This window comes from Rhipicephalus sanguineus, chromosome 10, assembly GCF_013339695.2.
Source record: "Rhipicephalus sanguineus isolate Rsan-2018 chromosome 10, BIME_Rsan_1.4, whole genome shotgun sequence".
Classification (NCBI taxonomy): Eukaryota; Metazoa; Arthropoda; class Arachnida; order Ixodida; family Ixodidae; genus Rhipicephalus; species Rhipicephalus sanguineus.
Genome location: NC_051185.1, coordinates 69113512 through 69127725, shown reverse-complemented (window position 1 = coordinate 69127725; position 14214 = coordinate 69113512). Strand labels below are relative to the sequence as shown.

General features: G+C 45.8%; 1 long non-coding RNA gene across 1 annotated transcript; it reads right to left on the bottom strand.

Annotated features, from left to right (window-relative positions):
* Positions 1–6821: 6821 nt before the first annotated feature.
* On the bottom strand, positions 6822–13004 carry LOC125760019 (uncharacterized). The gene is made up of 2 exons (XR_007417682.1): positions 12924–13004; positions 6822–7411 (listed from the first exon to the last, which is right to left on the bottom strand). It is a non-coding gene; the product is annotated as an uncharacterized LOC125760019 (long non-coding RNA).
* Between the last annotated feature and the right edge of the window lie 1210 nt (positions 13005–14214).

Genomic DNA, 14214 nt, shown 5'->3' with positions numbered 1-14214 from the left:
ATATATATATATATATATATATATATATATATATATATATATATATATAGATATATATATAAAGCCGGTAGAATCAGTTTTTCCAATGCTCGTCGTCACGTGAAATCCCTTCACCACCGAGGGCCAGGCGCTCGTGCTACTTCTCCAACTTGTCTACTGGTGCTGCTAGTCCCTCAGCTAACTTTCATGCTGCAGCCTCCCCGATAAGCCCGTTGCCGGAGCTAATCGCAGAGGCCATATGCTGCCGTTCATAAGCATTGGATCATATGTCGTATGAAGGCGGCACCACTGTTCTGCTCAGTACAAATGAAGGTGTATGAGCACATTTTAGATTAGAAAAGATTACAATTAAAAAAAAGTGTACTGTATTTCAACACTGATACAGTGACCATTAACTGTGTGCACCAGTAAAAAGGTCACATGATCACCATCATATTATGCCTCACTACTTTGCCCCTGAGGCACCAAAAGTGACTTCAGTGAAGAAATAGAAATGTATATTGTCACGTGGTCGTGACGTCGACGAAGACAGCAGTCGGCGTTTGCAGGATGAAAGTGTTTATTTGGCCGAACTTGTGGCCGGAAAATGAGAACTAGAGCTACAGCAATACACGCTGTACAATGATAGCGGCGAACAGGGCGTCGTCCGTCGATCAACTGACAAGCGGTCAATCGCGTCGGCTTTTATACAGGCGGTATCGAACTTTCCAGCAATATCGCTGGTGGCGGCGTTATCTCTAGACAAAGCTGGAACATTCGCGTGCGGGGCGCAATCTTAACAGAACGATCTACTACAGACGTGAAGCTTCTCGAACAATGCTTCGCGGACAGCGTCGAGCGTTGATAACCGTCCCTGCCGGTCAAACCCGAATACATCAAAACAAGACAAGAAGTGGGCGTGGCAGAAGCTTGGTTCGTCGGTGTTGGCTCGGAAGAATCGGCGATGGCGAAAGCCATCGACGTAGCCGTGATTTCTTCGATGTAGGCGACTGTCGTGCCTTTGTTTACGTGCTTGTACTCGTTGCTAAAATTTGTGAGCATCACTGTTGCTTTGCCTCCCCGCAACTCTGCTATTCCTCTTGCGACGCAAATCTCGCGGTTAATCAACTGGTGCTGGTCGCCTTCAATGACGCCTTCCAGGTCTGCTACTTTCTGAGAGCCGACGGAAATGATGACGCTGGAGCGAGGGGGAATGGTGACTTTGTCTTCCAGCACATTCAAGGCATGCTTCCCTGGCGGCGTGTACCGCGGTAATGCTTTTTCTGTAGATAGTGTTATCGACTTCGATCTGAGGTCGATGACTGCACCATGAAGGCCTAAGAAGTCCATACCAAGGATGACATCTCGGGAGCAATGCTGAAGGACTACGAAGCCTGCGGGATAAATCCGGTTGTTGATGGAGACCCTCGCTGTGCAGATTCCTGCCGGCGTTACTAGGTGACCTCCCGCTGCGCGGATTTCGGGGCCTTCCCAGGCGGTCTTGACTTTCTTCAGCTTCGTCGCGAACGGTCCACTGATGACAGAATAGTCGGCTCCAGTATCGACGAGAGCGGTGACGTTGTGGCCGTCGATGAGAACGTCGAGGTCACTCGTTCGTCGCCTACCGTTTCGATTTGGTCGCGGCGTCGGATCACGGCTACGTCGGTTTGTCCCGCTGCTTCGTCGTTGTGTCGTCAGGTCTTCTTCGGGCCGTGAAGTTTCGACGTCAGGGCTTAGTTCGGCTTGCGGCGTGTTCTTTAGATGTCGTTGCGGCGTTGTCGTCGGCGGCGGAGGATCTTCGGTATTTCGTCGTACAGCAACCGCACCTCCATCGGTTGCTGCCCTTAGTTTTCCGGATACGGGCTGGGTGACCGGCCTCGCGCTGGGCTAGTGTATGGTCGGCGTTGGGGGGAGACGTAGCGGCCTGGCGACGGCGAACGGGAAGGTTGTCGGGGCGTCCATTGCCTTCCCGCGAGGTAGTCGGCGATGTCGTGTGGTCTTTCCCCTCGCTGTGGACGCGGCGCGTCGATGGCGAACCCACGCAGTCCCATCTGTCGGTACTGGCAGCGGCGGTAAGTGTGGCCAGCTTCCCCGCAATGGTAGCAGAGTGGGCGGTGGTCGGGGGTGCGCCAAACGTCGGTCTTTCTCGGCGTGTATAGCTGGCCGGCTGGCGGGCGGTATGACGTCAGTGGCGGCGGCGGTGGCGCCTGGCGGCGGAACTGCTGGGGTGGCGCGGCGTCTTGACGTGGGCGAGGAGGGAGGGCGTTGCGTCGGGCTGCAGGGCATAGCTCACTGCTTGCGGCTGTGGCTGCGCTGACTCGGGGGTGCCCAGAGACTGCTGTATTTCCTCTCGGACGATATCAGCGATCGAGGACACTTCAGGCTGTGGTAAGGGTAAAAGCTTGCGCAGTTCTTCCCGCACGATCGCTCGGATCGTTTCACGCAGGTCGTCGGAGCCGACGGCATGAACAGCTGGGCTGTCTTGAATCGATCGGCGATTGTACTGGCGGTTGCGCATTTCCAGGGTCTTCTCAATCGTCGTCGCCTCTGAGATGAATTCTTGGACTGTCGAGGGTGGGTTCCGCATCAGCCCAGCGAAGAGCTCTTGCTTTACCCCTCGCATGAGCAACCTGACTTTCTTGTCCTCGGGCATGGCTGGGTCAGCGTGGCGGAACAGTCTGGTCATTTCCTCTCCAAAGATGGCAACACTTTCATTTGGAAGTTGGACCCGCGTCTCTAGCAAGGCTGCGGCCCTTTCTTTTCTGACGACGCTTGCAAACGTCTGCAGAAAAGCGCTGCGAAAGGCGTCCCAAGTTCGAAGAGTGGACTCCCGATTCTCGAACCAGGTCCTTGCTGCGTCTTCGAGGTAAAAGTAAACGTGACGCAGCTTGTCCTCGGAGTCCCAGTTGTTGAATGTTGAGACCCTTTCGAAAGTCTCGAGCCAGGTGTCCGGGTCTTCGAATGACGACCCTCGGAAGGTTGGCGGCTCCTTGGGCTGCCGGAGTAGGATCGGCGCAGGCTGCACGGGGTCGGTCATCGTCGCTGCGGTGGGTGTTGGGACCTTGGGCTGCCTGGTTTGTTCGGGAAGGAGCCCGTGCTCTGGCTGCAGTCCCTTCTGCCTGCGGCTTGTTCGACGATCCGTGTATTCTTTGCTGTCGTCCTCCTCGCGGCTTGGACTTGGGTCAGCGCTTCGCGGGGGCGTCCGGATCATGGAAGAAGCAGCACCTCCACCAGATGTCACGTGGTCGTGACGTCGACGAAGACAGCAGTCGGCGTTTGCAGGATGAAACTGTTTATTTGGCCGAACTTGTGGCCGGAAAACGAGAACTAGAGCTACAGCAATACACGCTGTACAATGATAGCGGCGAACAGGGCGTCGTCCGTCGATCAACTGACAAGCGGTCAATCGCGTCGGCTTTTATACAGGCGGTATCGAACTTTCCAGCAATATCGCTGGTGGCGGCGTTATCTCTAGACAAAGCTGGAACATTCGCGTGCGGGGCGCAATCTTAACAGAACGATCTACTACAGACGTGAAGCTTCTCGAACAATGCTTCGCGGACAGCGTCGAGCGTTGATAACCGTCCCTGCCGGTCAAACCCGAATACATCAAAACAAGACAAGAAGTGGGCGTGGCAATATCCGCATGTAATGAGCTTATTGAGTTAAATGAGATAATTGAGCTGATGAGTCTAATTGAAGTTCTTAGAGGTTGTCCATCCCTTTAATACAGTCTGGTTAGAAAAATATGGCACTATGATGTTCTGACAGTTTACAAACACAAAGGTGGCAGAGAGAGATAGAAGAATACATAAACAACAACTTGAGCTACATTCAAGTCGATCAGTCGTTTTTACTGATATTGGCAAGCATTGAAAAAGTACAAACAGGAATTAGCATTAATTTTACAATAACAGGTAAGCCACTAACAGCATCAAATACTTTGGTGTTTAGATTTGAAGCAAGGAAGTTCCCTTGAAACGGATGCAAAACTACCACGCTTTGTACAACTAGTCAGAAAAAGCACCATGGAAGTAAGAAAGAGTAAAGATTTGCTATGACTCCTCTAATTGGTTACTTTTACTCCAATAATTAGTAGCATAATAGCACACGAGCAGCTATTATGAGGTAGCAGGATTTTAAGGCTTAGTATATGGGGATCAGATGAACCTTGTTGCACCAGTACAGTGTGTCGAGTATAGTTGCTGTTGACACAAACTAAGTCTGCTGTAAAACCTGAAGTACAATGTATGAATGGGAACGGTAACCACTTGAACTAGGTCACAGTTGAGCTTGACGTAAAGAATGTTTGGTAACATCATCTTTTAAATGTTTTTACATTCATAAAATGGCATGTGCCCTTGGGATTTTCGTAGGTTGTCAGAGAAAAATAAAGCTGTGAACCCAGCAGTATAATTCATTGCATAGGCATTAATGCCCAAGAACATGTCAGTTTTGACGCTTGGTTTAACAAGAATGTCTAGTGGAGGTCAAGCCCTTTCGAAAACTTAATTACGCTATCATAAGAGTGGTTTACTGGGCAAGATAGCTTTCTTTGTGCGTGTGTGGACAGCGCAAAACAAACTAAGCCTGAAGGAATGAAGACGCACACAACGCCGATACTAGCTCGTTTTCTTTTTTTTTCTTCAAACGAAACCATAAACATAACTACACAGCAAACCACCCGTCCTCTAAATGCGACGCAGCGTCACAATTTTCTTCAAACCATTGTCGATATCACTAAGATCTGCTTAGATATTCCTGACCCGCTTCGAAAAATTGCGCCGTTTGGGAATCCGGATTCGATTGAATGTCCCCTACCGGTAAATTACACATTGTGACCGCTTTTTTTTCCGCGTGAGGAAGAAACCGGTTCGCTTTGTCAAGCGGCCTTAATGAAACATCCGAACAGCAGAAGTGACCCAACAGCGATGCAACGACTGGTATAATAATGAACTGCGTCGTTCACAAATGTAGTACATACAATGTTCACGTACCTCACGCTGTCGACGTCGACGCTGCGCAGGATCACACAAGGCGAGCGTAGTGTATTTCTAATACGTTGGCAGTTGCATAGCATAGTCCTCAGTAAATATGACACGAATGTATAAAGAAAAGCACGCGATTTACGTAAATACGTTCAAAAATGCCGCTCGGTCCTCAAGCACACGCAGGAGAGGGGCGTGGGACAAATAGACGTCGACATAGCGTGGTCTAGTGCGGCGACGACGTCTGTGTTATTTGTTGCCAGACTTGCGAACGTAAGTCACCAAAAATGACGAACGCCACTTCTTCCTCTTTTTCTTTGTCCTTGCCTTGGTCGTGTGTGTTGGCTTTTTGCGTTTGTAATCAACACAGAGTTGAGCTCACTGGCCTTTTTTCTGCTTCGTTCATTCACAGCCCTGTACAAATTATATAAAATCCCCTCTTGTTGCGACGGCTTCTTGCACGTTGCCGATCTCGAAGGCCATGCATTCGTATTAGAGATAGCCAGCTTTGCTGGTTTGTTGCAAAACCAGGTGGCATAAATAAAAAGTCCCCTGTTTCAAATTTCAGAGAACATAGCCTAGCACATACGACTCTTTTCACGGCGGTCAAACGAAAATCCCAAGTTGCTCTGCCAAACTGGTTTGCTTTTCGCGCATTTTGCTAACTTTGTGGAGGGAGGGAGAAAGTGCTTGTTCTGTTTACTTGTACCTTTTTTTGTGTTATATGCCCTTCTCACTTGTGTTTTGCACCTTTGTTCGAACTCTAAATGAGAGTTTATTTTGTGTTGAAAATATTTTGAGACCACTGCTGTTTTTCAGTTTAGCGAGAAAAAATCATTTTGGTCCACATTGAGACGCAATTTACATCACGTGCCCCAATTAAAAATCAACTTTATACCTCATTCGAAAGCAAATAAATAGTTCTTCTTATACGGCAAGTTTTATCATTACAATTTTTGTTTTAAGGAAGAAAATAATTTTTTAAGATCCCCACTGACGGCTATCTTCCCATTTGGTTATACGGCAGCTTCCTCATTAAAGTTCCCCATAGACGTTGATGGGGAAATTCAAAAATTATTTTCTTCCTTAAAACAAAAATTGTAATGATAAAACTTGCCATATAAGAACTATTTCTTTGCTTTCGATTGAGGTATAAAGATGAATTTTAATTAGAGCACCACATGGTGTAAATTGCTTTTCGTGTGGACCAAAATGATGATTTTCTCAAGTTTGCGATTTTTTCACGCAAAATTGAAAAGCAGCAGTGGTCTGAATAATATTTTCAACGCAAAATATACCTTTTTGTAGAGTAAGTATTCATTATTCAGATATTCATACATAGCGCAATATTACACAGGAAAAAAATGCAAACACAGGACATTTTGGCAAATTTTCTGGAGGCGTTTGTGGCAGAAAAATTGCACTAATATTATTGAGCTTCGAACACCTTACACAAACACCTTTGCTTAATAAGAAAAACAAATTTGGTATTGAAGCAAGCAACGATAACTCAATATAATTTTTCTGACAAACCACCACTCGGACGACCTTCTGCAAAATTCGGAAGGCTCCCATGTGACCAAAAAATTTTTTCTCTCCGAAATATTCTAGCGAATCGCTGTTTTGAATGCAAGAAATCAGCACGATTTTTTTCGAAAACATTTGAGATGGTCGCCTGGGACGTTTGGCGTGGAATGACCCTATATAAGAATTATTGTGCGTAGCTCAAATTCATGAGCAATATTGCTTGATTCTGTTACTTGCCTGGTTTTTATAGAAAAAAAGATGATTTTATTGTCGTTGGAGCCCTTCTTGGTCTTCACATGACACTTCAAGCAGTTCATAAAAACCAGGTGATCACTACATTCATGATGTAATGCTGGGAAACTGGCAAACTTGCTGCCCAGTGGAAATGGGCATCAATAGGCATAAATTGTAGCCATTCCTAGACTAGGCAAACCGCAACCATATCGACAGCATTGTTTGTGGGCATACTTCTAGAGCTTGCCCTGCTTAGCAGACTGCAGGATTACATGGAGTAGCAGAATCACTTTTCCACTTTTATGTAGAATCTTTTAGCAGAATCTTTTTTCCACTCGGTATGACTTGCAATACGGGAGCGTGTGGCCTCATGAGTTCAAAGATTGCGCATGGGTTCAACGTGTTTTCATTTCAGCAACTAAATGATATTTTCTTATTTGGAATCATCCCCGAGTGCGAGAACAGCATTTAGTTATGGAAATAAGGGCTAGTGGAAGCCACGGCCAGTCTTTGAACTCATGATACCACGCGCTCCCGTGATGCAAGTCATATTGAGAGTGATTGTACATCTTCCGCCGCCAGTTGTCTTGCTCCAGTTATATATCCAAGCACTTAAGATCCTGGTCACGGTAGGCCAAGGGTGGTATGTACCCATGCAGGTGTATCCAGTGCCAAGCGAAAACCTGTGTAAGAGAGATGATGACACCTACTTGCCATGAATAAGAACAAGAACGCAAGTCAGTATGCAAGGCATACAAACGGGCACTTGCACTAGCTCAATCAGAAATATCTTACTGCTCAGCACACTTAAGGACACAGGGTAGGGTAAAAGTTCTTAAAAAATCGAAATTTGGTTTTTTTCCTTGTTTGCAATGCTTGGGCCTTCCTTAACAATATGCAGCGCCCCACAAATTTTTGTGCGCTTTGTATGAGCCAAAAAGACTGGGTTTTCCAGACCAACTAACGAGCAGCCAAGCCCCTTTTCATCAAATGGTGCACAGCCCGAGCTTTCTGCCTCAAGTGAATTTTTTAAACACCAAAACTGGCAGCTGCCCTGAGCTTAGCAGGTTTTAAAAAAAGTATTCCGGCTACCCATAGTGCACCTTTTTGAACACTTGAGGCATTTTGCTGAGTCCACTTGCCTTGTCTGTGTGAGACATGCACGGAGACGCGGTTCTGTGCATTTATTTTTAGTTTAGTTGCGCCTTTGTTAATTTTGTTGAGACGGCAAAAGATATTCTCGTGTTGACGAATAAAATAAACTGTTCAGAAAGAGCACACAGAAACAAGACCAAGAACGTGCGAGCACTTCAGCAAGTAAGCTTTGTTTGTCCTCATTACGCGTCGCCGCAAGGACAAAATGTTATCTGTAATGACAATGGCTATGCTCTAATTGATGTGGAGCTTCTACAAACCGTGAATACGAGTAACTGTGGCACTTGTTAATAGATCGTGTTCTTTGGAATGGAAATCCGCAGAACTGCCACCTTTGAAACCGTTCCAGCTTTCAAAGAGGCCTGCATCGCCCTAAACGTTCTCAAGGTTGTTTGGCACAACACTAAGGCACAACACTGTTATACGGTTGGGTGAGTTTATCAGTTGCATTGATAACTGATAAGAAATGCTTAAATGTTCTTGGATTGGACTTTATTGTACAGAATTATACCTGTCTAGGAATACTTTTGCCTGAATCACTTGTAGTGTACTTTCAACTGCTATAATGTTCTTTCGCAAGGCTACACTTATACCATAGTATCAGTTTCTGTCTTTATTGTGATGCTACTAGTACACTAAATAAAAATGCTTGATCTTTGCAGGACACCACCTGGAGCAAGGTGTCCAAATTTCTACACGTGTTCTACTGCAGTGAAAATTTCAACAAAAGATGGGCATGGCACAAAGGAACGGGAAGATTTTTTTTTTGTGGACAAACAAACTGCTGTTACAAAACCTAAGGCAATATGGTATCGCCTGCCAACAGAGCCACCAGACACACTTTTCTGCATCTGCCTTTTCAGGATCAATAAGGACTTTCCAGGGCTGTGAAATATTGAATATGTTTGTGATGTTGCTCCGAAAAAATAAACGTCAGTTGAAAGTTAGTGCCTGCGTCGTCTACTTGCCTGTGTCCCTGTATGTTATCTACGCTATTCCACAATGCTAATTTCTTTGTTTCATACAACCTGAATGAAAACCAACAGGTAATGAAGCCAAGGTAAGTATAGGGAGTGTTAAGTGTACTATTTCCGTAATAATTACGATAGAAATGTGAAGGAAGTAAAGTGGACGAAATCACAATTTGCAGCTGGCAGGGACTGCACCTGCAACATTTGGATAGTGCATCCATAGGTCAGCAAAAAATGTGGAGCTCACTCAGACTCGCTCATGGAATATATTTTGACCTTAGAGCTCACTCGGACTCACCAAAATTTTCCTCAACCGGACTCACTCCGACTCAGACTAATTTTTCTCAACCGGACTCACTAGGACTCAAACTCACCTAAATATTACTCACTCGGACTCGGTCAGACTCAGGTTCACAGCTCGATCTGAGTCTGAGTGAGTCGACTCATTAGTCCGTTAGCGTATAACTAGCTTTTTCGATCAGGATGTCAGTGCACTTAAACATCCATATCTCGCATAATCGGTGCTCTATGATACATACTTTGATCTCATACCTTCATATATAAGTTATCAGTGATTGAAATCCAGTAGGTGTATTTTTAGTGCAAGATATTAGTCACACGAGCTATTTTAATCAAGTTCCTTTGAAAAATGTTTCAAGAGGGGGGGAGGGTTGTCAAGGGGGGCACGCCTCTGATCAATAAATAATGAGCTGGTGTATGAACACTAGTGCGTTGAAGTATATGTGAGTAGAAGTGAGTATCAACGGGAGCCATCATAAGGACGATAGTAATGCTGAAATTGAGTAGTTATCATCATAGGTCAGCAAAAAAATTTTGGAGCTCAGTTATATATGTTGTGCTTAGGGCTCACACGGATTCAGACTCGCCAAAATTTTCCTCAACCGGACTCACTCGGATTCTGACTCGCTAATATTTTTCCCAACCGGACTCACTCGGACTCACGGCTCAATGCGAGTCTGAGTGAGTCGACTCATGAGTGAGTTTGTCGACCTATGAGTGCATCCAATGCTCCACTAATTGAGCTATGGCAGCGGTCATCCTCCTGTACATTTTATCGGGTATTTATGTGCATGCAAACATCGGAGTATTAGTCAACGTCGCTCACAGCAATGATGGTGAATGCGGAACATTCTTTTTCCTAGCTGGCATCACGTAGCATGTGCTATGTGACCCCAGCTTGGAAAAATAAAAGAAGAGTGCTGGGAGAAAAAAGAGCACGGGAAGCACTGCTCAAGCAACCGCACTTTTAAGTTTTCCAGAACTTAAACTGTGACTTTCTATTATGTTCCTTTTCATTCTGAGTCATGGAATGTGCAATGTGCATGGCACATCTGCAAGCTTCGTCAGGAGGAGGAAAGTCAGCCAGTCGGCATATTGAAAAGAGCAATCAACGTTCTTTCATAAATATTGGTGCAACTCAGTGAAAAGAGTTAGATCCACCTTGTTGGCGGACAATCGAGCATCGGTGTCAGTCAATTACGTTTTGTAGCAAGTACCTATTAATGCAGGAAATGCAGTACGTAGTCTTGTCTACTGATTGCCTGCACATAGTATTGACATTGCTTCCATGAAGTCCTACTTTGAGTCTACGTTTGTTTGTTCCAACTCAAATTGTATACACCTCTCTATACGTCAGCTAGGATTGCAAGGAGCATAAAAAACATGGTTGATCCCCCCGTCATAGGAATCTGTATAACAAGAAAGTAAAATGCATCTTTACAGAAGTAGTTGAATGTTTACTGTACATTGATATAAGAGAGCTTGCAAAATGTTTATTGGTGTTTGGCAGCTATAGCACCGTTTAACATGGATGCACCGATGTCGACGCTTAGTAGGACATCTCCATTGTGACGACTAATGTCCATGATCAACGATTAGACAAACCTTTGTGGTAGCTGTAGCAGTTAATGGGGAGAGCGTATTCGAAGAAAGCGGTGTGACAGCCAGAAGAGCATCGCTGATTGGGTGCGGAACTTGGACTTGGGACGTAAACTTGGGCTCTTTAACATGCACCATCCCAGTGCAGGCTAAAGAGTTAATGAACACCAGGGCGGGACTAGAGGGAAACGCAACACACCTCATGTCTACCCTCAAGCGCGGCTGCGATTTTTCTAGGGGTGAGCGTAAGTGGGTAACGCGGTGTTACAGCCAGGCAACGCAGGCGCGCATCGCAGAGCTATTTTCACTATGAATGGATGCTATGAGAGAGGCCAAGGCTTGGGTTAAGGTCGCCACCTCGTGGTGTGTTAAGGCGTTGACAAAAATGCACTTCTCCTATTGGAAATGCACCGAATGGAACGGAGGCGCAGCAACGACGCGCTGCTGAAGCTAATCGCAGAGGCCACGATCCTAATGTGTTATTTTCACCTTACTGCTCCCAGACGGCAACCAAGAGCACTACGAGAGGAAAGTGTGAGATTTAAAGGGCGTGTTTGTAAAGCCTCCAGAGTGTGTGACAGTGACGCAGTGGATAGCGTGCCCGGCATCTTTTGTCACGGAGCGTGAGGGCGTGGGTTCAACTCCCATTGATGGAACTTTTTTCTTTAAATGTTGCTTTGCCATCTGATCGTGTGCATTTCTTAAATGTCATTTCAGTGACGAAAATACGTCACTGAAGTGTTGGTGGATCCCGGCATAAAACACTTTAGTGCTAAAACTTCTGAAGAATACTTGAATGTAGGATAGTTATGTCCAATAAACGGAACAAAAGAACCAGAATGAAGATACTGACACAAAAAATTTGCCTTTTCACCAAGACGTTACCTCACAGAAATTTGCACCAGACTTTTGTTCATATCAGAGTTGCACTTACCTCGTGTCATGTTGGGGTTAGCAGGCTCTTGCCACAGTAGTCGTAACACAAAAGAACAGGTTTATAGAGATAAATGATTGCAAGATAGACCAATTCTTAAAAAAGCTGTTTGCTTTTAAAACCGTAATGACTCCGGTTACCAGTCATTGAAATGCAGTCACTAAGAAAAGTTTTCTTGCTTCTGAGAACACTACAGCAACGTTTTTCAGGCGAATGTTTTGCATAGCAGCACATCTAAGCACACACAAATAAGGACAGAAGGAGGTGATGACAACACAAGGGCTTACTTCCAACTAATCATTTATTTAAAAAGCAGCACAATATGAATGCTTTCGTTCATGACCACCACAAGACAGAAATGCCAATATCAGGTGAACATGCTCAGAAGCTGCGTTTGCTTAGATAAAATAATGGAAGGTGCGCTGCCGCACAACTGACCTGCCATGCTAATCGTGCTCATCGTTTTCAAGTAGGAAATACAATCCATACTGTCATGCTTCCACGCATGCATAATAGATCGCAACGCCTAAAAAAGATTGGAAACTGCAGCAGTATCAGAGTGGTGTTTTCTGGCCCCGAGAAGTTGGAAAAGCTTTGCCAAATTACTCTTCCATTCAAGAAAGCGAAAGAGCCATCCAGTACCAAGCATTGGGACCCATTTGTATCGTGTATCTGGAGTGGTATATGAAGTTCCCCTATCGCGCAGTTTCAGCTATATCAGCCAGACAGACTTGTAGGTGTCTGAACCGAAGACTTCAGGAACACAAGAGGAAGGCGGGGAGACAGCAATCTTCCTGTACATTGTCATGAGTGCAGGTTAAGGAATAGGACGCCTCATAAATCACTGTATAATTTGTGCCAGGTAGCAGTGAGAAATAAGGCAAGATGTCAGGAAGATAGTCGAAGCTGATTTGGTTGACAGGCGGGTCAGTCGTGCGTCAGTGCACCTTCCATGTATACACTTGATGCCGGCATTTCAGTCTTGTTTCGTCATGAGAGAAAGTGTTCATATTGTGCAGTTTTGTAAATAAATGATTAGTTGGAAGTAAGCCCTTGTGTTGCCATCATGTCCCTCAGTCCATGTTTGCGCACACTTAAGTATTTCGATCTGATAGCACTGTTTGGCAGCCAAAATGTTTTATGCCTTGAGGTTACTGCAACAATTGTCTGTGTCAAAAAAAAAAAAAACAAAAGGTCATTCTTATTGATCTTCCTGTTCCTTTGTGTGACGCCTACCTTTTCTTGGGGTCTCACTGCATCGTTGTAGAACACTTGTAGAAATTTGGGTACCTTTGCACCATTGTACTTTTCAGGACATGACCTGCAAAGATTGTGTTTCTTTTTACTATAGCAGCAGTATCATCCTCATTTCTTCTGGAAACAACAAACGCGCGAGTCTACAAACACATTGACTGTTCTTTGCACAGCTGTACCCGTCGCAATCGAACATGCTTTTTCGGCAGGACACATAAGTGTTACGGCGAATGCCCCAAGCGACCAAGATTGCGGAGTCCCCTACACAAGGCAAACTTTAATTTGTTAATACGTAAAGCGATACAAACAGCGGCATCATCGTGCTCCGGGCAAGAATTACGAGGTAACAAAAGCCAAAATATAAGGAGAACACGGAAACAAAATCCAGTCACGAAATTAATAATATATATGGGGACGAACCACTACTTCTGCGCAGCAACCGAACAGAATGAAAACAAATTACTGGGCCGGAACAACAGCGCGAGCAGGCAATGCAGGCTGGCACACTTTCACATACCTTTGGCACCAAGCATCGTACCGTTGGGATGAGTCCACGATCGATGGTTCACATTCTTCGCCGCCCCCGTCTGCCACAGACTTCGAAGATCCCACGTTCGCAATATGCGCGAGCAAAGCGATGGGCCGTGCCGGCGTCGCGCGATAACGCGCACCCATTTGCACAACACCCACGGGCGTTGACAACACCACGGCACCAAGCTAGTACACTGTAACTTCTAGAACACTGTAACAACTGTAACTGTAACCAAACTGGCGCAACCGCCGCCATCACAGCGCGCAGAAAAAATCGGCGTACGGCGCAGCGGCGCGGTCGGTAGCCGCTGTCGTCCACCGCCGTTGCTATGGTATGACATCAAAGCGTCCTGTGTTGGAAGCAGCCAATCGCGTGCCGGCCTGGTTGCTAGCTCTGTATTACTAGATCCTCAATATGCGCTTCCCGGTGGCCCGCTCAAACGCAGATGGATACAACTCGAAACACGTGTCACTGGTCGTCATTAAGAAAGTCGCGCCATTTTTCTGAATAAAGAAATACAATCGGCGGAATAAACCTGCAATAACCCTATGACAGTTCTCATTAAATGCAACATCAGCACCTAGCCAGATAACTTTCTACTCAAAAGCGCGCTATATTTAATGACGGAGGGCAAGTAGTGCGGCGGCACACCGGCACGTCAGTTTGTTTCCTGCTGCCACACGTGGTACGTCGGTTCTGTCGGTGCAGTGTGCCGTTTTTTCGAAATTGTGAAAACGTCGT